This window comes from Rhinopithecus bieti, unplaced genomic scaffold, assembly GCF_001698545.2.
Source record: "Rhinopithecus bieti isolate Rb0 unplaced genomic scaffold, ASM169854v2 scaffold_23402, whole genome shotgun sequence".
In the NCBI taxonomy this organism is placed as follows: Eukaryota; Metazoa; Chordata; class Mammalia; order Primates; family Cercopithecidae; genus Rhinopithecus; species Rhinopithecus bieti.
In genome coordinates this window covers 31031-58761 of record NW_016810748.1, presented here as the reverse complement: position 1 = coordinate 58761, position 27731 = coordinate 31031, and the positions used below count along the sequence as shown (strand labels likewise).

General features: G+C 44.8%; 3 non-coding genes across 3 annotated transcripts; 1 reads left to right on the top strand and 2 right to left on the bottom strand.

Annotated features, from left to right (window-relative positions):
* Positions 1–708: 708 nt before the first annotated feature.
* On the bottom strand, positions 709–780 carry TRNAH-GUG (transfer RNA histidin (anticodon GUG)). Its single transcript has one exon. It is a non-coding gene; the product is annotated as a tRNA-His (tRNA).
* A 5596-nt stretch (positions 781–6376) lies between these two features.
* Positions 6377–6448, bottom strand: TRNAE-UUC (transfer RNA glutamic acid (anticodon UUC)). The gene has a single exon. It is a non-coding gene; the product is annotated as a tRNA-Glu (tRNA).
* Positions 6449–25826: 19378 nt separating this feature from the next.
* Positions 25827–25898, top strand: TRNAQ-CUG (transfer RNA glutamine (anticodon CUG)). The gene has a single exon. It is a non-coding gene; the product is annotated as a tRNA-Gln (tRNA).
* The last annotated feature ends 1833 nt before the right edge of the window (positions 25899–27731 follow it).

Here is a 27731-nt window from a genome sequence, read left to right as displayed (position 1 = left end):
GTGGGGGGTGGGGGAGGGCAGATACAACAGCTGACCAGGTGCCAGTTGCACATGTTTAAGTGGAACAAAGGGGTACACACTAAGTCTGATCCGGGAAAGATACTCCCACACAAGGAGGTGAGCCCAGCACCGGCTGTGAGGACTCCTTGTCTCTTGGGAAGGAAGTGCTCCAGGCCCAAGGCCCATTTCCACCAGGCAGAGTGGAGGTGGAAAGACTCCTGGCACGAGATTGTCTTTCCCCACACTTTCCTGTTGGCATACAAACTTGGCCACAGGCTTGGAGACAAGCCACTGTAGGCCACAACAAAGAGTTTCGAGTTTAAAGTCATTAAAAGCTTGTTGTCGTTTCATGTGTAACAGCCCAGTGACTGGAAAACAGGTTCTGATCACACCATTACCTTCATGTAAGCCACCACCAACAAGGCTGACTGGGTTATTTGCTCTGTGAGGCTCTGAGACAGGAGGGTGCATGTCCAGGGTTTCCCTTGGACTCCTCCCCAGGTTGATGAAGCTGTGAGGTGAGGTCTCTTTTCCTTCCCCTGACCTGCCCCCAGTGACCGGAAAAACCGTTCTGAGCACACCATTGCCTCCTTGTAAGCCACCAACAGGGCTGACTGTGTTATTTGCTGCGTGAGTCTAAGAAACAGGACAGAGTATGTCCAGGGCTTCCAGCAAAAGGGTACAACTGACTACCTGAACAAACGACGATGCCGTGACTCGGATTCGAACCGAGGTTGCTGCGGCCACAACGCAGAGTACTAACCACTATACGATCACGGCGAGCCACAGGCCAAGTGGCAATACTGGGGCTTGCTCTAGTATCTTTGAGGTCAATAGATTTCTATTATTAGGCGGATTTCTTCCTAGACAGCCACAGGGGGCTCGCGCTTTTCTTTCTTTCTTGCCGGCTCTGCTTTTCCCTCTCTTCCTCCCAATCCTCATAGGTGATGAGAACAATTCTCATCTCTTCCACTCCAGCCTGGGCCTCCCTGCACCAGCCTCTCTCCGGGAGGTCTCTGTCCTCGTCCGCACCTCCTCTGCTTCTCTCCCGCCTCTCCGTATTTCTACTTTCCACCCTTCCTCTCACCCGCCCCACCGACGGAAGCCGAGGTGAGAGAGGAGAGCGCAAACAGCACAGAGAGTCAGTGAAGGCGGAGGCAAGAACGGGAAGAGCCATCACTAGAGCCCACGGGGCGTTCTGCTTGCTTCCCTTGGGACCGACGCGCTCAGGCCCAGGGAGTCGCCGAGCCGGGCGTTTCCTCGGATGCTGGGTCTGACGCCTGCGAGGGGCAGGACGGGGCGAAGGCCATTCCGCTGCCCTTCCAGCTTCAGAATCACCCAATGCACGGGTTTCAACCGTAGCCGGCAAGATGCGCCTCTCCGGTTTTCCGAAGCTTTGGAGCCTGCACAATCGTTCTACAAAAGATGGTGGCTCCACCTAACATTGGATGGGCGCTTGCTCTGCGTGGTGATACCAGAGGGACAGCCGACTGTTCCTGTGTCGCAGTCGGGTGGTGCACTTGCTTCCAAGTCTGGAGATGGGTGGTTCGAGCCTGTTCTGCGGAACGTTTCTTGCATTTTAAAAAGGCTTAAACCGCTGGTAACTTTCTTCTATCCAGCACATGATCTCATGGAAACACAGAGAGATCAACTTTACCCTCCTCTCCTCCGTGTCTCGAGCACGACATGAGAACGTAAATCAAGGTCCGCTAGGATTCTGGGATCTCTCTCTCTCTCTCTCTCTCTCTCTCTCTCTCTCTCTCCCCCCCCCCCCCCCTCCCCCCCCCCCCCCCCCCCCCCTTTCTCACTGTCATTCATTTAGCCCTTTCCATACACTTTCGAGGTTACATTGGTTCTGTGATTTTACTATTACATATAATGCTCTAGTCATTCTTGTACAGGCATTTTCAGTCACTAGAGGTGCAATTACTGTAGGAAGAGCAATTGCTCTATCATAGTGTTCACACGGTTTTTATATAATTTCATTCTCTCTCCTCTGTTGGCTTATTAGCTATAACTCTTTCTTTTGTTATTTTAGTAATTGCCTTAGGGCTTAGAGCAAACCTTTTTAACTGATCACAGTCAACCTTCAAGTGATATTACACCTCGCCTTCTGGCCTTGACGCTGTTGCTGACATGCACTTTGCTTTTACGCATGTTATAAACCCCACAATCCATTGTTATTGCTTTTGTTTAAATGTTCAAATTTTTACAAAAGAAATTTACAAAATAAAAAAAATACCTAGGATAGTTACCCATTTCTGGTGTTCATTTCCTCGTGTAGATCTGGATTTTCATCTGGTATGGATTCCTTCTGCCTGGAGGACTCCTTTGACGTTTCTTGTAGTGTGGGTCAGCTGGTAGTGAATTCGTTCAGCTTTTGTACATCTCTAAATGTCCTTATTTCACTTCCACTTTTGAGAATTTATTTTTTCTGGCACAGTATTCTTGGCTAACTTCCCCTGCCCTCAGTACCTTAAAGATGTTGCTTCTCTGCTCGCGTGCATTGCTGCTCCTGGTAGAGGCCGGCAAGAGCAGAAAGGAAACTGATGCAATCCTCATCTTTGTTCCTGTGTATGTGCAATGTCTTTTTCTTCTGGCCGGATTTGAGTGATGTTATTTTGATGTAACTGGAGTGGTTTTCTTCATGTTTCTTGTGCTTTGGTTTCCTCAGCTCCTTGGGTCACTGGATTTATAATTTTTGTTATGATTGAGAAGTTTTCAGCTATTGTTTCTTCAGACATTGACCGGGCACAGTGGCTCACTCACACCTTTGGGAGACCAAGTCGGGAAGTGTTGAGTGAGGAATGAAATTCAAGACCAGCCTGGGCAACATATTGAGACCCCATCCCTAATAAAAATAACAAAGAAAGAAAATAAATGGTTCCTTTCCTCCCTGCTCCTTCTCAGGGACTCCCATTACTCATAATTTAGACCTCTAAAGTCTGCTCTACAGTTCACTGATAATCATTTCATTAAAAAAAAAAATCTCTATTGTCTGTGAGTTTCATTTTGCATATTTTCAATTATTCATGGTTCCATGTGCCCTGATCACTTCTTCTGCAATGTCTAATCTACTGTTAATCCCATCCAGCGAATTTATCATCTCTGATATCATGGTTTTGGCATGATATCAGCTCACTGCAACCTCCTCCTCCCAGGTTTAAGTGATTCTCCTGCTTCAGCCTCCCAAGTACCTAGGACTACAGGCATGTGCCATGACACCTGGCTAATTTTTTATATTTTGAGTAGAGGTGGGGGTTTCACCGTGTTACCCAGGATCGTCTTCATCTCCTGACTTTGTGATCCACCTGACTCAGGCTCCCAAATTGCTGGGATTACAGTTGAGAGCCATGGCACCTGACTCCTTCCTTCCTTCTTTCCTTCCTTCCTTCCTTCCCTCCTTCCCTCCCTCCCGCCTGCCTGCCTGCCTTCCTTCCTTTCTTCCTTCCTTCCTTCCTTCCTTCCTTCCTTCCTTCCTTCCTTCCTTGCTTTCATGAGACAGGGTCTCACCCTGTAGCCGAAGCTGGACTTCAGTGGTGTAATCTTGGCTCACTGCAATCTCTGCCTCCCAGGTTCAAACGATCCTCCCACTGCAACCTCCTGAGTAGCTGGGACTACAGGCACACACCACCATGCCTGGATAATTATTTGAATTTTTTTGGTAAAGATAAGGTTTCGTCATATTGCCCAGTCTTGTCTGAAACTCCTGAGCTCAAGAGATCAACCCATCTAGACCTCTCAAACTGCTGGGATTACAGGCACCTGTTTGTTTGCAGAGAGGAGCAGTGGGCAGACTTCATGCAGGAGAGTAATTCGGGCATCTGTTACTCGGTTTTGCGGGAGCCGAAGGCATCTCTTTACATGTTCTTAGTTTGACTTCAACAGGTGTGCCAATTTATCTTCCAATACATTTTTCCAACTCAGTGAGACAGCCTTTTCCTTAATGCTCTTGCCAGCACAGCAAAGTTTCCATACATCAGTCTGATGTACCAGTGAGGGGGTGGTGCCTTGCCTGACTTACCTAAGCAGGAGACGCAGCAGAAAGACATGGTGGACATTGCCCAGAGATAATCTCTGGCACATGCTCCACAGCCAAACCTCCAAGATGTTTAGAAAATCTTTCAATAATTGTAATTGTTTCCTCCGGTGATTTACTTAACTGAATACAGAGAAAGCTGGCTGGAGGGACCCTGAACTGCTTCTTGTCAAGAGGCTTATCAAATAGGAGAGGAAAGAATGGCTCCTTCTAGACATTTGTTCCTCTTCTCTTTTCTTTATGAGTTGCATTCTGCTTTTGTTGAATGCAAACGATCTATGGACTGTTCTCCTTTCTAGACAAGGGTGAATTAGCATGCTAATAACTACCTCTGTGTTATTCCTTCCTTGATGGTGTTTGTTTTGTTTTGTTTTCTGTAAAACTCATCTCACTGGAGACAAATCTCTGGGGCCATAGGATCCTGCACCTGACCATGCTTCTTATGCAGACCTGGATTCTTGGAGTTATTGGCTCCCTTTGCCTTGGTTCTTTTGTTGACTCTCTTCAGCAAAACTGAACTCTGACTTTTACACCCTAAATCTGGCTCTTGGACATACAGGTGCTTTTGCTTCCTGACACCTCCTCGACCCAGCCCAGCCTTTCCAACCTCTCCATCTGTGTCTGTGTGCCTGTGTCTGTCTGTCTCTCATACTCCAGGCTGTCCCTAGTATTACCCACTTTCTTCTCCTCCTCTTCAATGTTCAGGGTTTACCTTCCTCTCTACCTACAGAGTCCCACAGGCTGAGGGAGTGTCCCCTTACAGAGAGGGGAGCTCATTCCAGAAGGTGCCTTCTAGACTTGGAATAAACCTTACAAAGAACACTCAGGTTTGAAAAGCTTTTTCTATCTTCCCATTACCCGAATTATTCAAAGGACTAAAAGTGGGAAGTCCAGTAGAATTCTTGATGTCTCTCAGAAACCTGCATTGGAACACCTTCATTCACCGAGCATTGGGTGCTCACGAGGTGTGAAGCCTTGCTCTAGGTGAGTAGCTGCATGGTGAGCAAGTCCTGCCCCACCGAGCCCACATCTGGAGGCATCAAGAAGGGACCGGGCAGTGGGAACACAACCGGCTCGTGTCCTCCTCACGAGCGTTTCCCCATTCGGGCACAGGGAACACAAGCGGTGAGCACGACAAATAAAGCGTAGCAAAGGATGGGGAAGTGGGTGACTTCAGACCAGGAGGCTATGGTGGTCACGTGCAGTGGGGCCGCTTCTGATAGGGGAAGTGCAAAAGGAGGTGTGGGCCGGGGAGAATGTCGTGGATCTGGCATTTCTGCATCTTGCCCCAACTCTCGCAGCCTGGTGTCAACTCAGAAATGTGCCCAACCACACGACTTCTGGCCTCCGTGTCATCATGCCCTCAGGCATCTAGAACCTATGCAATGGCACAAAGAAGTGAGGATGCACACCCTGGGGATGGGGGCATTTAATAATAGACAGGTGTCTGAGGCAGATGTCCTCAAATTTCCAGGTGCTACATGTCTCTTTGTGGAGCAATCAGGGCAGTCATCGGCAAAAAACTAAAGACTCATCCTGTTCCATCCAGAGGCGTAGTTAACCTTGTAACTGTTCTTTTCTGACCTTCATTCTTCCATGTCCAGATATATGGGGGTCTTTGTTGCCCATCTACTTCAAATTAGATGATGAAAATCCTGCCTGAAGGCTTAAGGGTTTGTTAGAAAAATGAATGTTGTTTACAAAAGCATTTTAGGCAAAAGCTCAGTTCTGGAGCTCCAGAACCTGCCTATCCCAAGCCCAATACATACCTCCTTTCTCTCCCTCCCTCCTCCTCACACCTGCCTTCGCTGATTCTTCAGGCTGCACATCTCTGAGAAGATGACAATCCCTAGCAGAAGAACAGGAGAACTTTGGACTCTTCTCTTCATGAAGCCGTAGACGCGAGCAGATAGCCTCATTCTGTGGCGGTGTGATTCTGAAGTCACTCAGGTTTTCTGTGCCTCCATTTCCACATCGTAAAATGGGCCCAATAGGAATGGGTTTCTGAATGGGTTGTTCCAAGTTTAAATAAGACACAGCAGTAAAACACTGAACCCCTGCCCTGATGCATAGTAAACACTCCAAGAGCATTAGCCATTATTACTATCATCATCATCGGTGGCCTCATGGTGGCTATTATCATTATCTACATCCATCTTTGAAATAATTGCATATTCTTTTAGGGTATGGAGGGATTGCAACATACAACGTTTCCTAAGTGGTGAACATTTATTGTTACAAATATTACTGCTGGGAACATATTTCTGCATGTTAATCATCACCTGTGTGTTTCTCTATCAAATCTTCCCACACAATTTGGGGATGTTGCAAAACGTGTTCCCTGACCGGGAATTGAACCCGGGCCGCGGCGGTGAAAGCGCCGAATCCTAGCCACTAGACCACCAGGGAAGAAGACGGATGCATCAATCTCCATGTCAGAGGAAAAAAGAAAAGGTAAAGATTAACTTTCTAAGAGGAGGAGAGCCCAAGTGAAAGTGTCTGTGAACCAAGCGGGGCTGCAGGACTGCAGGGCTCCAAGCAGTCACTGCACAGCTGCTCAACACCTCTCACCTCTGCCAGCCTGGCCGCTGCCTTGGGCTGTATTGAGGCCGGGCCACAAGGAAACTGAGCGGTGTTCCATTCTAGCCTAGCTGTAGCACGGTGTGAGGCAGAGCCAAGCACTTGCTCTCTTTCTGAGCCTCAGTTTCTTTGCCACCAGAGTGCAGACTTGGCTCTCAGTGAGTGATGAGCCCAGTCCTTCTGGTTCCTGATCTCTGAGCTGGCTCAAGGGGCTCCACCGATAAAGACATGTGTAGGGGTCCCCTTTTGCCTCCAACTAGCGCAATTAGCAGAGCATGAAACTCTGAATTGAGCGGTCTTTGGCTTGAGCTCCAGGTGCAGATTTAGGTTCGTTTTCTTTTGTTCTGTCACGCAATTCAATCGGTTCCGCAACTGTGCTCCGGGAGCGAAGAAGCCAAGTGGGCTTCACAGGACAGACCTCCTTAGTTTCAGAGATATTGTAGCTGTCAGCTTGGGTGATAGATGAGAAGACTGGAATTTTCTGGATCTAAAGCCAACATGAGGTCCACCTGATCCGGCGCCCTCGTCTCCGATCCAACTCAAGGCGGGCAAACCAGGCCTGCTTCCTGAAACTCGGCAGGGTTTCAGGTAGTAATGGAACACCTCCTGTGCTTCTTCCGATCAAAGATGCAGCTAAGTTCCCCCATCTCACCCCTCATTTCCCCTCCCCTCTCCTCCCCAAGAAAGAAAGAGAGAGAGAGAGAGAGAGAGAGNGAAGGAAGGAAGGAAGGAAGAAAGAAAGAAAATAGTCATTATGAAAGCCACCTTTCGTGTGTGAGGAGAACCTGCTGACCCTACTCTAGCTAAACGAGCCGAGCACTGTCCCTTGAGGACACATCCACGAAAATCTTGGGCGCCGCTTTGGGCAACTGCATATTGCTGCCTATGACAGATGAAATTCAACTGCATCTCCACATTGCCGCGCCTCCAGCAAATTGTTGGCAAAAGGGCAGCACCTGAGATCCCTCAGGCAAGAAAACTGCAGATCGCAATAGGCCCGGGCTGAGAGTTCCCCGCCTGCTCCGGAAATGAAGACCCTGGAGACCCATAACCGGGATCCGGGATCCCGATTCTTTCCGCGGGGTATCCAGTTCCAGAACTAAGCGCCAGTATGCGGGATTCGCCAGGCTGACCCTCTCCGGGTCCCAGAAGCTGCAGCAGCCGGCAGGTTTTGATCTTCCGAGTCCCGGGCGCGCAGGAGTTTTGGACGCCGCCCTTCCAGGGCTGTGGACCCCGCCTCGGGGCCTTATCCCTGACGCCAGCCGTCAGGGCTCTTGGCTTTGACAGGGTACCGACCTCTCTGGTTCTCCCAGGAGCCGTAGGACCCGCCTTGCCAACCATTCAACCGAGCCAAGGGGCCTCATCCCCGCGCTCAGTCCTGGCCGGCCCCCCACTCAGGGTGTCAACACAGGTAGGTCAGGTGAGAAACCTGGATTTCTACACACACCTGGCTACAATGAGATGGCGCCACTCCCCTTCCCCTACAGAAGCAGACTCAGAAAAAGGTAGTTAAAACAGAAGGTTTCAATAAAATCGAGAGTCTGATAACATAATATCCAAAAGTCCAAGTTTCAATTGAAAATCATTCATTACACCAAGAACCAGGAAAATTTTATTCTAAATGAAAATAGACCAAGTCCAAGGCTAAAGGCAGAAGACTGATGTCCCAGCTCAAAGACAGTGGAGCGAAAAAACTTCTTTCTTAACCCTTCATCCTATTCAAGCCGTCCACGGGTTGGATGAGGCCCACTCACACTCGGGAGGGCAATCTGCTTCACTCAGTTTACTGATTCAAATGTCAATTTCCTCCAGAAACACCCTCATAGACACAGTGAGAAATCATGTCTAACTAAATATCCGGGCACTCCCTGGCCCAGTCAAATTGACACAAAAATTAACCTTCACAAATACTCTCAATAGAAGTGACTAATAAATGTAGCATCATGTCCTACTTGTTTATCCCATGACAATTAATATATTCCAGCATAACATTGGCTTCCGTTCCCTTACTGTAGAAACACGTAGGAGTTTCATTTCACGTGAGGATAATTTTGACCTTACGGAGTCTCTCTCCCTACCCGCACCTACAATTGCCACTTGTGGATTGTCATTTTGCCATGGCTTTCTTATACATAATATTAATAAGCTGTATACTTTGCTAATGTAGGTTTGAATTTCATCCTGGCTGCATAAGTCACTTTCCATTTTGACAAAGCGTAGAAATATTTTTGTTTATCTCCTGAATATTGGTAACACATACCTATTGTGGGGCCCACTCTCAATCTCATGGTTTTCTTTATTTTCATTCAGATCACAATAGAAATGCACAGGCTGCTCGAACGTCACTGAAATGGCCCGTTCCGTGTCCATCTGTCAGAGTCCAGTAAAATCCTGGCCATGGAATGGAGGGATGAAAAGTGAGAACCACCAAACTCAGCAAACAAAGACTCAGTTTAAACCTTTGCGCTAAGAGATGATCAGACTCTATCATGGCTTCTAATAGCATATGACCATGTCCCATGGATGACCCTAGGCTCCCATGACAATGCCTACCTAGAAAAGCTCAAGGCTGCCAGGGGAACTTACTTTAATTCTGGCCAATACCTGCTGATGATGGTAGGTTATTTCTTATAGCACTTACTAAGAAGGAAATCCTTCCTCCATCCCTTTGAGAAATGTGTGTATCTCCTAGGGACTCCAGTGTGTCTTTCTGCAGGATTTGAAAGCCATTCCTTTGAGGTGTCATCCTCAGGAAGGACTGAATCTCTGTCCCCCGGTCTCTGTGGGAGGTTAGAATTCTAATGTCTAATATTGCCAACTGGCAGATACAGCTGTCGGGATGAGGCAGAAGCTTACAATGACCAATATTTTGTAATGTTTCACTTGTGCCCTGACCCCTGCCCTATCCCCTGCCTCACTCCTATTAGAATGCCATCACCTCTGCCCAAATGCGATGGAGCTCAGCCCATCGCATGAGTTTTGGTCAGTAGTTACAGAATAAAATCTGTTTTCACAGCTTTGACTAATGTCTGACTTTATCTTTCACAAAATAAATGCAAGCAATTGATTTTAGCGACACAGCACCTGCAAAGAGAGGCACAGATATTTCCTCTATCACTTCCTCATACAGAGTGTGTATGATATTGCTGTGTGATGTTAGTTGGACTGCAATTTAGCATAACAGATTTTCTAATAACTGGCAGTTTCTCACTAAGTTAAGCCTACCTGAAAAGGAAGCACACTTACTTGTATTGATTACTCACATTAAATGAACAATGCATGCAACAAGGCTTCTACCAAAAATGTTCTTATTAATCTCATATTTATACTAAGGAAAAACTGGGAACAACACAAATCTTCACCAATAGAAGAATTTAATACCGACTGTTATATAGTCATAAAACGATCCCAGAAGTTCACTCGATAACATCAAAACCAGGAACCCACACTGGTGCCACTGATGGCAAAAAATCATGATATAAAAATGAGAGAGATGAGAGAGAGAAAATGTACTATAGCCATAATAGTGGGTAAAAGCCAAAGAGTTCACTTTCTACTAATGATATTTGATAGAAGAACTAAAGGAACATGAGCCAATAGCCCTAAGGGTCCAGGTCTGCACAAGGTGCCTGTTGGGTGCAGGGTTCTGTTGGCTCCAATGATGAATCTCAAATGGGCTAATTTTTATGGACATAACCGCTTCAGAAATCTATCAAAGAAAAATAAGGGGATAGCGATTTGCATGTTCATTTACCATTGTATAGGAGGAAGAACGGACATTAGATTGGTTTGGTCAAATAAAAGCAAAACCAAGATTTATGAAGAAAAGAGGAAAGGGGAGAAGAAAAAAATCATCTGGGAACTTTGTGATTTTGCTCCCCTTGGATTAACGACTTGACAGAAAGCTGTCAAAGAAGTCACTGTGGCCCATCTTCTCCAGACCTACATAACTTGGTCACCAGAGAAAACAATTACAGACGTTAGAGGACTTTAAAATGTCCTAGAAGTTTAGCAGCTCATCCTATGCCACAGAATATCTGTGTGTAATGTCCACCATGTCCTTCGGTTGTGCACCCCCTCAGTTAAGCCAGAAGGACACCTCTCCCCTCAGTGGAATATCATACATCAATGTGTAGAAAGTTTGTTGTGCCGGCAAGTAATGACAAAAGGGACATTGATAGAATTGGGAAACACATTGGAATATGATTTGCTACCGCTCCCATGGAAGATAAATTTGCAGAATGTACTCAAATTAGAAGCGTTAAATAAATGCTGTAATGTAAAACTGGCACATCCTGTTCTCTACACTATAGAAATATCTGCACAAGTGACCAAAGATATGTGTACAAGAATAGTGGAGACCGCAGCATGAAAGTCATGAAACCCACCTCATTTCAAAAACATCTTGAAAAAGCGTTAAATCATGCACAAATAGAAGAAGAAACACTGTTTTCACAAACAGTGGTGAGGATTACCATGAGGCGGATTCTACTGATTCTACTGGTCACATTATCGGTAGAGCAATCAGTAAACCCAGGCACATCCTGGGGATAGGATACTACTGTAATAGGTCTCCTATTATTAAACAAGAAAATCTCGAGGCATTTTACTCCCCCAAGTCTTCCATAGGAGCAAAGAACATTTTTATCACACTAGAAGTGAGTTCCTGTCTGAAGTCTCTGGGATTCCTGAGTTTGACAGGTACAAGGCACCATGGCCCTTGCCAAGCCTCAGACCTAAGAAGGTGGGGAAGAGGACATGTGTGTCTCTGGATTAGGCTGGAGTTGATTGTGTATCAACAGAAACAACAACAACAAAGCCAGGAGTCCCTGGTTGGGCTCAGACCACCAACATTTCTGTTGACAGCTAAACGCGCTAATTGATTGTGCCACAGAGACCGCTACTACTGATTCTACCTGGCACTATACGCAGGGCACACTCACCAAACTCTCCCCATCCCTTCTGTCCTGAGGGCCTGCCCGGCAGGACGGAAAACCGGAGAGATTAGAGCGGTGAGTCGCGCTGATCACGTTGCACACCCGTGGGTTTCGAGATTCTGGAGCGGGAAGGACAGCTGAATGGCCTTCCCCCCCGCCCCTCCCCTATTTCAGAAGCCCCCGGAAACGCCCCCGGCCCGAGCCACCTGGGGGCCCAAGGGAAGCTGAACGCCAGGTGGGCTCCCAGGATGGCTCTTTCTGTCCTTTGCGCCGCGTTCACCCAGTGAGGGAGCCTGTGCCCACCCTGCCCAGTCACTTTCGGGGCTGCTACGAGCTTCCGCTGCCGCCGTCTTCGGATCCTGTGTCCCTAGCGGGGCTCCACCAGGGCAGGGATGGTGGTGAGAGTCTCTCGTGGTCCCCTCGCGGGGAGCAGGGACTGTCACTCACCAGGATTCACGACTAGGACTTGTCTAGTGAATGCATGGTCGCCTTTAGCTTTTAGTCCTTTGAAGAGTCCTGAGAAGGTAAATCATGAACTATTTTTCTATGGGGAAGTTTTTGTTTGTTTGTTTGTTTGCGACAGGGTCTCACTTGGTCGCCCAGGCTGGAGTGCCGTGGTGCAAACAAGGCTCACTGCAGCCTCGACCTCCCGGGGCCAATTGATCTTCTTGCCTGAGCCTCCAAGTAGCTGAGACGACAGGGGCTCGCCACCATGCCCGGCTAATTTTTGTATTTTTTGTAGAGACAAGATTTTGACATGTTGCCGAGGCTCGTCACCAAGGGGAAGTAAGTTCTTTTTAAAAAGCATTTATTCCGATTGGTTTCTCGGCATTCTGTGGGGCGCGCAAGGGGTGAGGCCTCCCGTGGCCTCTCTTGCCACTCTGAGCCAGTGAGCTGCGAGGGCTCAGCTGCGTTGTTTTTGGGTGCCTGTCTGGGGCAGGAGGCCGGAGGCGAGCAAGGGGTGAATCCACCAGAGAGTGGCAGAAGGAGGGCAAGGAAGTCGGTAGAGGCCTGGACCAGGGAGACGAAACTTCCCAGTAGCTTTGTGCAGCGGTAAGGACTGCACAGGGGAGAGATGAGAAGTGTTTGTTGTTCTTGTTGTTTGTTTTGTTTTTTTATTTTTATTTTTTATTGTAGCAGAATGGGGAAGAAAGGGAGGAAAAACGGAGAGACACCAAGAAAGAACGAAATCTACGCGGACCCTTAGGTCTCCAAAACGGAAGCAGCTCCTGTGGTTCGCGGTGATCATATTGTGGTTAGTGCTCTACTTTGTGGCGGTAGCAGCCTGGGCTCCAACGCGAGTCATGGCTGCGCCTTGACCTGCGGCTAGAGAGGTCACAACTTCTCTGTGACTTTGGAACTCTCTGTAGTGTCGCGAATAGAAGGAACCCCTACCCTGCACACCTAAGGGTCTGGTTATCTTGAAAGATTTTTACCCCCTCTCTAAGCAAGTACAACACCCAAAAGGAGAGGTGCCCCCTCTCAGTCAGCCTTATTGGAATCTTCTACTGTTGACATGATGTGGCCGCCCCCATTTTTCTGGCTCAGATATTTCAAAAATCCGTGGCGTGGGACCTTTTTCAGGCCAAATCAGAAATAGACAACACAAGACGAGAGTTCGCACTCCCACTGGGTATTTTAAGTAAAACCTAAAGAATACAATAAAATCTAAAGTTCATGACATTCTCCAACTCTAATTTTTAATTTTGTTTTTATTTATTTATTTATTTATTTATTTTTGCTATCAGTAAATGACTGAAGTATAATCCACGGAGGCCAAAGTGCACCTGTCTTAAGTGTGCAGCCCAGTGCATTTTGACAAAAGAAACCATCACCTAGGCCAAGTTATGGGACAACTTCAACAGACCAAGAAGTCATTAGAATCCCTTTCCAGTCAATCCTCACCCCATCCCCATTTAGGCAACCACCATTCTGACTTCTGTCTCTGTGACTTACTTGTGCTTCGTGTAGAAATCACATAAAGGACCATACTGATTTTAACTGTTTTTTTTTTTTTAATGCAACAATGGTATGGGATACTTCCGTTTTATGGCATGTATCTCAGTTCTTTGGTTATTGATGAGTGTTATTCCAACATGTGAATATACTACAGTTGATGGACAATTGGGATATTTCTAATTTTGGCTATTGTGAATAAGGTGTTTACAAATATTCTACTATGGGCCTTTTTTTTTTTGTTTTGAGTCGGAGTCTGGCTCTGCCCCAGGCTGGAGTGCAGTGGCCGGATCTCAGCTCACTGCAAGCTCCGCCTCCCGGGTTCACGCCATTCTCCTGCCTCAGCCTCCAAGTAGCTGGGACTACAGGTGCCCGCCACCTCGCCCGGCTAGTTTTTTGTATTTTTTTAAGTAGAGACGGGGTTTCACCGTGTTAGCCAGGATGGTCTTGATCTCCTGACCTCGTGATCCGCCCGTCTCGGCCTCCCAAAGTGCTGGGATTACAGGCTTGAGCCACCGCGCCCGGCCCTACTATGGGCCTTTTTATGGACCTGTGCCTTCATTTCTGTTGAGTATAAACATAGTAATGTAATGGCTGGGTCATGAAGTAGGTATATTTTTAACTGTATTAGAAACTATCAGACAGTATTTTAGAATGGTGGCACTATTGTATTCTCTCTCTCTGTCTCTCTCTCTCTTTTTTTTTTTTTTTTTTTTTGAGACAGAGTCTCGCTTTGTCACCCAGGCTGGAGTGCAATTGCAGGATCTCCACTCACTACAACCTCCGCCTTCTGGGTTCAAGCAATTCTCCTGCCTCAGCCTCCTTAGTATTTGGGATTACAGGAATGCGTCACCATGCCTGGCTAATTTTTGTAATTTTTGTAGAGACAGGGTTTCACCATGTTGGCTAGGCATCTACCTAGAATCAAATGGAACTGTTTTTCCCTGAACTGGCCTCCTTGGGTGGCCGACCAGGGAGAGGTGAAGGGAAGAAATCTTGGTGTGAAATGTCCATTTCTTCCCTCTTGTTTAGGTCTCTGTAAGGCATAAGAAGTTAAAAGCAAGATCTGATCCATGGCGTTTTCCAGGAACTCGAAAGAGGTGTAGGAGGAGGGAAGTTCAATTGTCACCTTGATCTTCTGGAGTATCCCAGGCAGAGTCCCAAGAGTTCAGCTTTTCAAACTCGAGTTCCTGGGTTCTGACGGCCTTTTTTGAGGAAAGTACTGATGTTTATGTCAAGGTTGGGAGGCTTGAGAGGCACCAAGCAATGGGGAGGCAAAGAGAACACATCAACAAGCAAGGCAAGAACTTTCCACAGGCTCACACTGGATACAGGACCAGAGACAAAAAGCTGGGTGAATTTCTGATGTTTTCCTACAGAGGCTTGTTACCCAGTTGCACAGAGCCTACTCAGAATAAGGCTTTTTCAAGTCAACTCTTTTGATGTGAAGCCGTAACCTTGTGGTGTTGCCCAATGCAAATCTCCACCGTGAGCCTTTGCTTTGGGTGTCTCTTTTGTTAGTCACATCTTCCAAAGAGAACATGGTAAAAATCTTGACTCCTTTCCCCAAGTCTGTATCTCAACTGTTTCCAAGGCTGCAGAGTTTGGGGTCAGGAGGCATTGGCAGTTCAGTGGTAGGATTCTCACCTCCCACAGGGGAGACCTGGATTTCATTTCTGGCAAATGCACCGTCCTGTCTTTGTGCCCTGTGGTTTTTACAGTTACTTGCTGTGCCATGCTAACAGAGAAAAAAAAAATGGAGGGGAGGGTTGATGGGGGAACCACCGTATAGTCCTCCGGTTCTTTCCATAGCAGAATTTATTTTTCTTTTATTTATTTATTTTTGTTTGTTTGTTACAGACAGTCTCAGTCTGTCACCCAGATTGGAGTGCAGCTGCACGATCCAGGCTCACTGCCACCTCCACCTTCCTAGCTGAAGCGATTCTTAGGCCTCAACCTCCCAGGTAGCTGGGATTAGAGGCACGTGCCACCATTTCCTGCTAATTTTTGTATTTGCAGTAGAGACAGGGTTTCACTATGTTGGCTAGGCTGATGTTGAACTACTGACCTCACATGATCCACCAGTCTCGGCCTCCCAAAGTGCTGGTTTTACAGGCATGAGCTGGCCCCAGAGCGGAATTTATCTAAGCAGAGACTTTGCAGAGACTCTCTGTGAAGCTGCAAGTGAGTCTAGTTGGTCTCTGCGTTTCTACATATTTGGCACTAAAACCAGCGCGACTTTTATCATCTCTGCTGTCGGATCCCTGCAGTACAAAGAGTCAGCTGGTCACTAATTATCTGCCTGGACCTTGGATAGACCATTGGAGCACATCTTGCGATGGAGTGCGGCTCAAGAAATGGCATTCCCGAAAGGAGAGAAGCAGTGGGGTTGGGCGGACACACACAGTGATGGGGAACTGGAACCCAGGGAAACGGGAGGCGTGTGGGGAGGAACCCGGTGCAGATGAGGGGAGCTGCAGAGAGGGGTCTTGGACCTTCTTGTCAAGGAAGGCCCAGTCTTTGGTGATCTCGGCAAAATGAAGGATGGGCCCCGAGTGGAGAGCAGCACGTCCCCAAAACTCATTTCTATCACCCCTGTTTGTTTTACACTCCACCAGGCAAATCTTCTGTCCAAGGGTTTCTTTTTAATGCTTCTCTTGAAGCAGAGTGGTGGGGAGGCCATGGCAGTCGTTAGCTCTGGAGGCCTGGGGAGGACACTCTGAAGAAGAAAGCCCCGCGATTATCCAGTTTCACCCTGTTTTCATCTACTCTTTTCCTCAGCGAAGCTTATATGGGTCCCCGATGTCACATCACAGCTGCTGCATTAGTGGATTAAGAGCCGCTGACAAATCTCTTTCGCGAAGGGGTAAGAAGCGCAGTTGGCCCAGAGCCATGGAAAGAGACGCAAGAGCAGAACCGAAAATACTTTCCTCCCTCTTGTTCTCTCTCTGCTATCGGTGAACATCAACTTTCCACACACACCAGTTCAATACTGCCTTGGTCTCTACAGGAGGTTTACCATTTTTTACAGTTCCCGTAAGCCATGTTTTCTTCTCGCTTCTACAGTTCTTCCAGGGTTGAGTTTCAGGAGCTGGTCATCAGTCCAGACGAGTTCAACATCCTGGTTCAAAACCATTTGTCTGGTTTTGCTACTAGGGTGAAGCTTGCCTCCTAGACCGGAGTTAAGAGGTGTTCCCTCGGCTTCTATTTTCTAAAGAGAATTGGTACAGTGTCTTCCTTAAATGTTTGGTAGTGAAACCATCTAGACCTAGTGCTTTGTTCTGGAAAGTTGTTAATTGTTGCTTCAATTTCATTAATAGATAGAGACCTATCTAGGTTATCTATTTCTCCTTGTATGAGTTTTGGTCAACTTTATCTTTCAAGGACTTGGTCCAATTCATCGAAGTTATCAAATTTGTGAGCAGAGAATTGTGCATAATGGTCCTCTACTATCCTTTTAATGTCCACGAGATCAGTAGTGAGGGTCATTGTTTTCTTTTTCATATTAGTAATGTGTATCTTTTCTCATTGTTTCTTGGATCACCAGCTAAAGGTTTTTCAATGTTATTGGTCCTTCCAAAGAACACTCTTCAGGTTTTGTTGACTTTTCTCTATTGATTTCTGGTTTTCGATTTCCTTGATTTCTGCTCCAGTGTTTATTGTTTCTTGTCTTCTACTCACTTTGGACTTGATTTGCTCTTGTTTTCTTTGCGTTTCCTAAAGTGTAAGTTTGGATTATTGATTTTAGATCTTTATTTGTAATATTTAATTTTCTTAAATCCATTATTATTTTACTTTCTGTGCAGTAATTTTTTTAGTGTAATAGAATTTTGTTCTTGTTAAAATTTCAGTTTTATTTTATGTACCAAGTGTACATGTGTAGGATTGTTACATGGGTATATTGGACCCAGGTAGTTTGCATAGTACCCAATAGCCAGTTTTTCAACCCAGTCTCCCTCCCTCCCTCCTTACCTCATGGTAGTCCACAGTGTCTAAGGTTCCCATGTTTATGTCCTTGTGAACTCAATATTTAGGTCCTGCTCCTAAGTGAGAACATTCGGTATTTCATTTTCTGATTCTGTATTAGTTTCCTCCAGATTATGGCCTCCTCCTCTATCCATGTTATTGCAAAAGACATAATTTCATTCTTTTTTATGGGTGTGTAGTATTCCATGTTGTGTTGTGTATGTATCACATTTTCTTTATTTAATCCACCACTGATGGGCACCTAGTTTGATTCCATGTCTTCGCTACTGTGAATAGCCTGGTGATAATCACAGGACCGCATATGTCTTTTTCTTTTAAAGATTTACATTTCTTTGGGTATACACCCGGTAATGAGATTACTGGTTGAATAGCAGCTCTATTGTAGGTTCTTAGAGAAATCTCCAAACTGCTTTCCACAGTGACTGAACTAATTTACACTCACTCCAAGGGTTTATAAGCTTTCTCTCCACAGCCTTATCAGCATCTGTTGGTTTTTGACTTTTTAATAATGACCATTCTGAATGATGTGAGATGGTATCTCATTGTAGCTTTGATTTGCATTTCTCTGATTACTAGTGATGACAAGCATTTATTCCTGTGTTTGCTGGCTGCTTCTATGTCATCTTTTAAGAAGTGTCTGTTCATGTCTCTTTGCCCACTTTTTTTTTTTCTTAATTTTTTTTTTATNCAGCATCTGTTGGTTTTGACTTTTAATAATGACCATTCTGAATGATGTGAGATGGTATCTCATTGTAGCTTTGATTTGCATTTCTCTGATTACTAGTGATGACAAGCATTTATTCCTGTGTTTGCTGGCTGCTTCTATGTCATCTTTTAAGAAGTGTCTGTTCATGTCTCTTTGCCCACTTTTTTTTTTTCTTAATTTTTTTTTTATTATACTTTAAGTTCTAGGGTACATGTGCATAATGTGCAGGTTTGTTACATATGTATACTTGTGCCATGTTGGTGTGCTGCACCCATCAACTCGTCAGCACCCATCAATTCATCATTTATATCAGGTATAACTCCCAATGCAATCCCTCCCCCCTCCCCCCTGCCCACTTTTTAATGGAATTTTTTTTTCTTATTGATTTCTTTTAAGTTCCTTATAGATTTTGGACCTTAGACCTTTGTCAGATTCACAGTTTGTGAATATTTTCTCCCATTCTGTAGCTGGTTTATTGACTCTGTTGATGGTTTATTTTGCTGTTCAGAAGCTCTTTCTTGAATTAGGTCCTAGTTGTGAATTTTTTTTTTTGCTACAGTTGTTTTTGTGGTCTTGGCCATAAATTCTTTGCCATGGCTGATGTTGAGAATGATATTTCTGAGGTTTTCTTCTACGGTTTTTCTGCTTTGAGGTCCCAGTATATATTGTGTCATTGCAAATGACAACCAACCAGAGACTAGTCATTACAAGTCCAGAAAGGAAACTTATGGTGACCAGGAAAAATGTCCAACAAATGAAAAATAGTAAAAGAGACTCCTGGGTGTCTTTTGCTGTAAAGCATGGGGCATTGTTTTCTGTAGAGTTCAGCAAACGTTTTCTGTAAAGGGCCAGGGAGATAGGAAGTATTGTAGGCTTGTGAGCCAAGAGGCAAAATTAAGAATATTATGTAGGTGCACATATAACCAGGAAGAAAACAAATTTCTATACCATTTTCATTGATGAGATTCTAAACTAACAATAGCAACTGAGTAGAACTTCTCGGGTGGTGAATGTTCTCTGCATTGAGAGTCCAGGCTCAGCTTTCCTAGGATCCCTGGTACAGCCTTCCCTTTCCACCCCTCAGGCTGTTTATTTCCTGTTTTCCTCATAAGAGTTCCATACAAAAGACCTACTACTCTGAGAAACTCCAGCAAATCTTAGTAACCACTCAGGAAGCGTATTTTAATATAGTCCTAATCTCAAATTTGTTCTAAGACTAGTATACTGATTGAGGAGAAAGAGCCTCATGACAAAAATTCAGCTAGAGCTGTGAGTGAGAGTTGTGTGTTTCAGTATTGATCTGGGCCCAGGTTTCCCGTGAGCACCTAAAGAAAGGCTCATTTGCAGGGATCGTCAAGGTGCTCACTATGTCTACCTCATAGCCTCGAAAGAAGTGATTGGCTAAAAGAATTTGTGTGGTATCCTGAAGGGAAATTAGTCCAGAAATAGAGGAAAAGATAAGAATTTTATAAAACAGCCATGTGAATCAACAGTTGTTTAAGATGTAGAAAGCTGCAAGAGACAGTTGTTCCCACTCTAATGACAAGAAAAAGCTGTATGGTCTGCAAAGTCATATGTGTTTTTATCCCACCAGAGAGCTGAAGTTGCAAGGCCCCTGAATCAGCTGAAATCCAAAGCATGAGACACCCCCCTATAGAAGGACAAATACATGAAGCAGTCCATCTTTGACAGATAATGGAAGAAAAAGATAGCAGTCATAAATGTTGGTTGGAGAAAAATCACTGAAGTTTTCATCATTTCTTAAAGGCCAAGTGTGAACTATTGTGACTGCTAAGAATCTCTGAGAGTCCCAGACACATAGCATGTTTTTGCCCATTTGCTGGGTCTTTCGTCCCACATCCTTAGTGCTGATAAGACATATGTAGCAGGGAAAGAGAATTTCTCGAGCTTGCCACAGTGGTGTAGGCATATAAGTCATGATCACATGATCGACCACCACCAGAGTACAGTCACAAAACCTGGTTGCTTCTCTCACATAAACCAAAAGGCATCTACCACTGATGTTGGAGCTAGGAACCTGTCTAACCATTGGCCCCAGTGATAGGCCAACTGCTGAGGTAGGGTTAGACACAAAAGCTGTCTATATTAGACAAGGGAAGGAGACTTGCTCTTGCCCAAGACTTCCCATCATTGAAAGGTAGAGTTCCACTACCCCAAGGGGATGTCACAGAACACTAGGACTCAGGCACCCATGGCCTGAGGCTTGGTACACTTTCAATGCAATCAGTAATATGAGTTGGGTTCAATCAGTCATTTGAGTTGGTTGCAGACCCTTTCCTTTAATGAGGAAAAACTGTGACATGGGTCCAAATTTCCCATGTTCAGGAAAAATTGGCCTTGTCCTTAAGGATATTATATTGATTGGATTTCTCTCAACCTCCTTTAGTTGTGTTTACCATTATTAAAATTAAGTGACTTTCACTTGGATGAAGTGGCAATAAAAACAGGTTGTGAGAATTTCTAGTGATTTTTGATCCCAAACCTTGTATCACTGTTGGAACTTCATGTGTGTACTTGAAAACAAAACATGTACAATTGTTGCACTGGTTTGAAGATTTTAATGGCGAAAGCAACCTAATCAGTAATCAGTACTCTATCTAGAAACCAATCTTGGAAATATGTGATTATGCTCTTTTAAAATAGCTGAAAAGAAGGCTGGGTGTTCTGGCTCATTCCTATAATACCAACACTTTGAGAGGCCGAGGTGGGCAGATCAGTGAAGGCCAGGAGTTCAAGGCCAGAAGCCTGGCCAACATGATGAAACCCTGTCTTTATTGAAAACACAAAAATCAGCTGGGCATGGTGGTGCCCGCCTGTAATTCCAGAACTGATTCCAAAACGGTAATTCCAAAATTGATTATAATTAAATTTGAGGATAAGGTTTTATTAAAATTATCTTTAACATTTTAATGCACCAAACAAAGGTAAAATTTAGTTTTCTCTTTTGGTCAAAATGTTTATGTAATGTTAATAATAGATATACAATTTTTGCTTACCTTTTGGCTAAATGATTCCAGTTACTCAGGAGGCTGAGGCAGGAGAATCCCTTGAACATGGGACTCGAAAGTGAAGGTTGCAGTCAGCTGAGATCCTGTGACTGTACCCCAACCTGGGTGACACAGGGAAATTCTGTCTCAAAATAAATAAATACGTAAAATAGCTGAAAAGAAATGACTGTTTGTTTATTCTCACTTTGTTCTTGTTTTGTTGTATAGTATTTAAATAAAAGATTATTTATCCTCATACTGAATTTCCAAAAGTGATATTTGCAGTTAACATTTTGTTAAATGATGGAGAGAAAATTTAATTGTCTTACTTTGAAAAGTTTGGCATAGGTTCTGTCACATTTTTGATGCTTTCAAACACAGTTCTCTCATTAGAATGCTGGCAACTAGTTACATGCAAGGAGTATCCTAACCACTTTAATACAATGGTTTGAAGTTCTGCAGGCAGTAACTACTGGACACCAAATCACAGTGTTTTTATTAGTGACATGTTAGAGAGAAATAGTACTTTCTGCAGTACAAATGTCCTATTAACTAATCCTTGTGCTATTAGTTTACAGGGCTTTGACTCCTGGGTCTGAAAAAGACACCTACTCTTGCTAAATCTTGAATATTGACACCAATCAATGCCTCATCTTCAGACCCTGGGGAAGATGACAATCAAAATGAACTGCTTTCATGAGAAACGGAACCAGAAATTGAAACCATTTAATCTCTCTAGGCCCAACAATCCCACCTGCCCCCTTTTCCACCTCATGCCCCCTCTTCCTCTAGACAGAAGAGGTGGGCACATGAGAATTGTAAGGCCAGAGTTTAAGGGATTAGTTTAGTTTAGAGACTTTCTTGTCATTCTCTTTTCTCTTTTTCCTTTCCTTTCCCTTCCTTCCTCCTTTCCTTTCCTTTCCTTTCCTTTCTCCCTCCCTCCTTCCTTCCTTCCTTTCTTTCTTTTTTCTTTATTTCTTTTGTTTTTTCTTTTTTATATTTTTGGTAGACACAATGTTTCACATATTGCCCAGGCTAGTCTCAAACTCCTCAATTCAAGCGATCCACCCACCCTGGCCTCTCAAATTCAGAGATTTTCTACAAATTAGATGTTACACTCAGAAGCACACTGATGCAAGGCCAGCAACTGGGCCCATGTATTGGAATAACAGAATTTTCTAGAGCATTCATCTGCTTTTTCATAGAAAACTATAAAAGGTCATGAAAGGTTTTTGAAACTCTTACCTTATGGTTAAACTGATTATAATTAAATTTCTGTATAAGGTTTTATTAAAATTATCTTTAACATTTTAATATACCACACAGAGGTAAAAATTTAGTTTTCTCTTTTGGTCAAAATGTTTGTGTAATATTAATAATAGATATAAAATTTTTGCTTACCTTTTGGCTAAACGATTGACTATTTTAAGGTGACCTGTGATCCTATTTTGTGATATCAAGTCTCTCAAAACTTGGATATTTGGCAAACTTTCTAAGAGTAAAATTTCCATATTAAGCCTTTTGGACCTCAAATTAACTTTTTGGATATTAGGTTCTTGAAGTCCAAGGTAGATATATTAGGCTTCTTAGGCTTATTTGTTATGCTAGAATTATGCAAGAATCATTGTCAAATCTGAAGTGGTGTTTCACTTCCTTTGGGTTCTGTTGACACAGATGTGTTGTTAATGTGTGTTCCAGGATTGTATGAGATTCCTAGAGTTCTGATATGCTGTCAGTAATAATTATGATTATTATGCTAAATTGTGTGCCACAGAAGCAACCGAATTCCCTTGTCAAGTGTGTCTATAACTATGGCTGTCTTAAGGCTTTCGTCATCCACAACTGTTGTTTGCTTTGATTCTTCTCAAAAAGTGACTTATAATCAGTTACAGTCCAGGCCTTGTTTTTTTGGAGAAGTCCATGAAAAAGACTCTTGGATGCAGGTTTCAGATAACTTTGGAGATCATGCCATTGAACTAAAGAGAAAATTTCCAGGACACTAATAGAAAGGCTGATACGTTCATAGAGATTGCTAGCCCAGTATGAAGCAGAGCAGGAGATGATTGCATTGATTAAACCAATAGAGGACTGAAATAAGTTTTTATGGCTTTTGTTTGTTTGTTTGAAACACTGTTTATTCTTCAGAGTCTGGAGAACTTTTTTTCTTTTGAGCTATTGATAGCTTGCAACAATTGAGTAGAATAGTCTTCTAAACAGAATTTGAGGCATATTTTTCTCTCTCTGCTGAATTTCTCCAGAATTTGTAAACTGAATTTTCTTAACTCATGACAATGTGTTTGTTTGCATAAATTCAATAAGATTTTGTTTTCTTTTATAATCTGACACAGGTGGAGGAATTGGTAATTTTCCCAGGGCTTGGCCTGAAATGGCGTTGTGAAATGTTCTAGCAAAGCCTCTTTAGCAGCGCCTATATGAACAATGATTCTTGCTGCACTTTGTGTGGGTAATCAGGCCAAGTATATGGGACTGAAGCTTCTTTTGTAGGTAGGTTGGTACTGCTATGTTTTGTCTTTATTGGAAATGGGGAACTGGAGAGAGGAATATTGTGTTTCAGGAGAAACTACAGTATTAGATGAACGTTTGATTCCTGGATGGCTATGCGGTCACCCATGGTGTGGAGCTGCTCAGGATGCCCTTTCTCCACATGATGCAGCCTGAAAGATGGACGACCAGATTCCCCATGATTGAGGAACTGACAAAAAAATGGGAATTCAGTTCCCATTTTCAATAGTCCCACAGACCGTCTTTTTGGATAGACGTAGAAATGCACCCTTCAAGTCTTGAAGCTTGAAAGTTACATTTGTTTTATCTGAGTTCCTTCCTCAGGAAAGGACCCTCAGGCCTCTCAAAAAGCATCACAGACCTGAAACTCAGCAGATCACAGCCTCCAGACAATAAGATGTCAGCCCTCTCACTCATCATGAGTGCTTCCTCACCCCTCCCTAGTTCCTCTTTTCTCACACACAGTTATGTTTCTTCCCTGATACATAAATGCCTCACTTTAGTTGATCAGGAAGATTGATTTGAGACTGATCTCCCATCTCCTCAGCTGCAGCACCCAATTAAAGCCTTCTTCCTTGGCAATACTCAACGTCTGAATGACTGGCTTTCTGTGAGCTGAGCAGCAGGGCCTAGACCAAACACCTGGCCTTTCAGTAACAATACATGTACACTTTTAAAGACCACAATTAATGGGTCATGAGATATTGAGAAACTGGAATGGCATCAACTTGGCCAATTCTGAGAAAACACACTGTGCTTAAAGTATATGGTTGATTTTGAGTCATAGCAGGTGAGTATGGCCTGGTTTGAGTGTTTTATAGAAATGTAAAACGTGGCTGACTACATTTTTTTTAAATCCAAAAATTTTCCATTTCTGGTGAGAAAATTTTATTAAAACCAACCAAACAAACAAACAAACACAGAAGTATATGAACAAGACAGTGAAGGATTCCCTGCTTCCCAATCTCATTTGGTTGCTATCTTCTGTTACATACTACAGGGAGGAAGGGGGCAAGGCACCCAGTACGTCCCATGTCCTGTTTTGACAATCATCTGGCCTCCTTGGGCAAACAGAAAAGAGGGAAAGCAAAAAGAAAATAACAGAAATTTTGCAGAAATTTCATCTCCGGTCTGGGCGCAGTGGCTCACACCGGTAATCCCAGCACTTTGGAAGGCCAAGGTGGGCAAATCACTTGAGGTCAAGAATTCAAGACTAGCCTGGCGAACATGGCAAAACCTCATCTCTACTAAATATACAACCTTTAACCAGGCATGGTGGCCCACGCTTGTAATCCCAGCTACTGGGGATTACAATCACTTGAACCCGGCAGACAGAGGTTGCAGTGAGGGGGAGATGGCCCACTGCCACTGCACTGCACTCTAGCCTGAACAACAGAAGGAGACTCTGTCTCAATGGAAAGAAAGAAAAGAAAGAAAGAGAGAGAGAGAGAAGGAGAAAAGAAGGGAGGAAGGGAGGGAGAAGGCAGGAAGGAAAGAAGGAAAGGAAAGGAGGGAAACAGAGAAAGAGAGAGAAAGAAAGAAAGAGAAAAGAAAGAAGGGAGGAAGGGAGGGAGAAGGAAAGCGGAAGGAAGGAAGGAAAGAAGGAAGGAAGGAAAGGAGGGAGGGAGGGAAAGGGGGGAGAGAGAGAGAAAGAAGAAAGAAAGAAAGAAAGAAAGAAAGAAAGAAAGAAAGAAAGAAAGAAAGAAAGAAAGAAAGAAAGAAAGAAAGAAGGAAAGAAAGAGAAAGAAAGAAAGAGAAAAGTGAGGGAGAAAGAAAGAAAGAGAAAGAAACGAAGAAAGGAAGAAAGAAATTTCACCTCGGCACAGGAAACTCTATGAACAAGGCTTCAGGGGCTCTTCTCCGGCCCTAAACCCACAGCAGATTTTTGCCTCATTTTCCGAGGTGCGAATGAAATGATAGAACTCGATCAAAGGAGAGAGCAGAGAGAAAGCAAGAAGGATGGCTCCTTCCTGCTGCTCCACCTTCCTCGAGTGTTGCTTGTGGGATAATAGAAATGCCTTGACATGGGTGGGTGGGAACTATTGCTACTTATTAGGAATTCAGACACTTCCAGCAACTTTGCAGCTTGAGGTTCCATGGTGTAATGGTGAGCACTCTGGACTCTGAATCCAGCGATCCGAGTTCGAGTCTCGGTGGAACCTTTCTGTTTAATTAGGACCGTGGGTAACCCAGTGTTTTACTCCCTAAACGGAATGGGGAATCCGCTGACGTTCAGAATCTCTGAGCTGCGGGCCTCCGTGTCCTAGCTGAGCCTCGCGATGTACCCGGCGCCTTGTCCTCTCTTCGTCTCCCTCTTCTGCGTTCGGGATCCCAGAAACCGGGGTCTCACAGTGGCCCGGACCACAGGGAAATCGCCGAGTCATCCAGTCGGGGGTCACCGAGCCTGGAGGGTCCCCTTCCAGGGCCAGCCTACCGGCACCCAGCAACCGTTGGCCCGGACACCCCCGCCAGGGATCCAGCGACCCAGCAAGTACTCACCCGTCTCAGGGCGACCCTGGGCCTCGGGGTGAGAGGCCCATCTGATTCTGAATGTTAATTTACTCTGTTCTTCATATTCAGATTTTTATGCCGAATTTCTAGCTCCTACGTTTCCATTGCGGGCCCTAAAAGTCGCTGTTTCACTAAGCTTTGGAATCTGACTCTGGGAAATTTCACTCTTTCGTCCCAAGATTTCAGCCGGAAAGAGAAATTCGCATGGCGGCCTCTTCCAGCACACGGCCTGGGAGCGCGGGTTCTGATCCTCCTCCGCCCCGGCCAAGCTCCCGCGAGACCACGAGGAAGAGGAGCCTGAGCAGCTCTGAGGGGCGAGTCTCTGACGGTGGGGCTCCCGCTCATAAAGTCAGAACCCTACCCCAAGGAGAAGACACCTTAGGACGCTACCGGAGTTAAAAATACTCTCTCCTGCTCTTCAGAGCACTTGGGATGAGGTTCCTGATGGGTACGTCTTGGGAACTAACTAAGATGTCACTCCAGGCACTCAGGAACATAGCTCTGATTTTCATATTTTGCGGCTGAGAGCGCTTACGAAGGACTGAAACACACCGCAGTCTTTGAGGGGCTCAGTTTGGAGGACGAGCAGGGAGTGGGGGTTGAGAGGACGCCTTCTTTGCTCCTTAGAATGGACTGGCAGGTAAGGAAACACAAACTCCGTTTCCCTTTGCAGGCTGGACTGCAGGGCAGGGAATGGAAAATTGGATAGTCGAAGAGTAACAATATTTATGTACTGGTTGGTTGCACGCATTAAAAATTGTTATCCCTAGAGATAAGTGTAGGAAGGGACCAGGGCTCTGCTGTTCACCACCAGCTTTACAGCATATGTAACTTTGATAACAGAGTGTAGTGCATAAAAAATTCATTCCTGTTAACAAAGAATTGATCACAACCAGTTACAGGTTTCTTTGTTCCACTTCCACTGCTTCATTGACTAGCCTTATAGGAAAAAAAAAATTGTAAATATGATATTATTTCCGTTGATCCTCAGCCCACCGGTTCCCCACCCCCTGAAAGTAGTTGCAACAACAGGTGTGCACCACGTGCTGGACTAATTTTTGTATTTTTAGTAGAGACGGGTTTTGCCATTTTGGCCAGGCAGGTCTGGAACTCCAGAACTCAAGTGATCCTCCTACCTGGGCCTCCCTGCACCTCCCTGCTGGGATTATAGCCATGAGCCACCCCACTTGGCCATCATTTGTATTTTGAATTTAAATATTTTGTAGTCATCACTCTTCAATGACTGGGTTTTGTTGCATGAGCATGATGGGGTTCAGGACATGCTACTCCAAAATATAACATCTTAAGGTATTGAATATTTTACGCTAAAGGAATTTGAGTAAACAACAGAAGCAGGAAGGTCACTGTCACCCTCCCCCTGCCTTTCTTCCCTGAAGTCAATTGTAAGACCCTTATGTGAGAGGTGCCCTCTCCATACCCAGAGGAAAGGTGTATCCTGGAGTGTGCAGACACAGGGACACAGA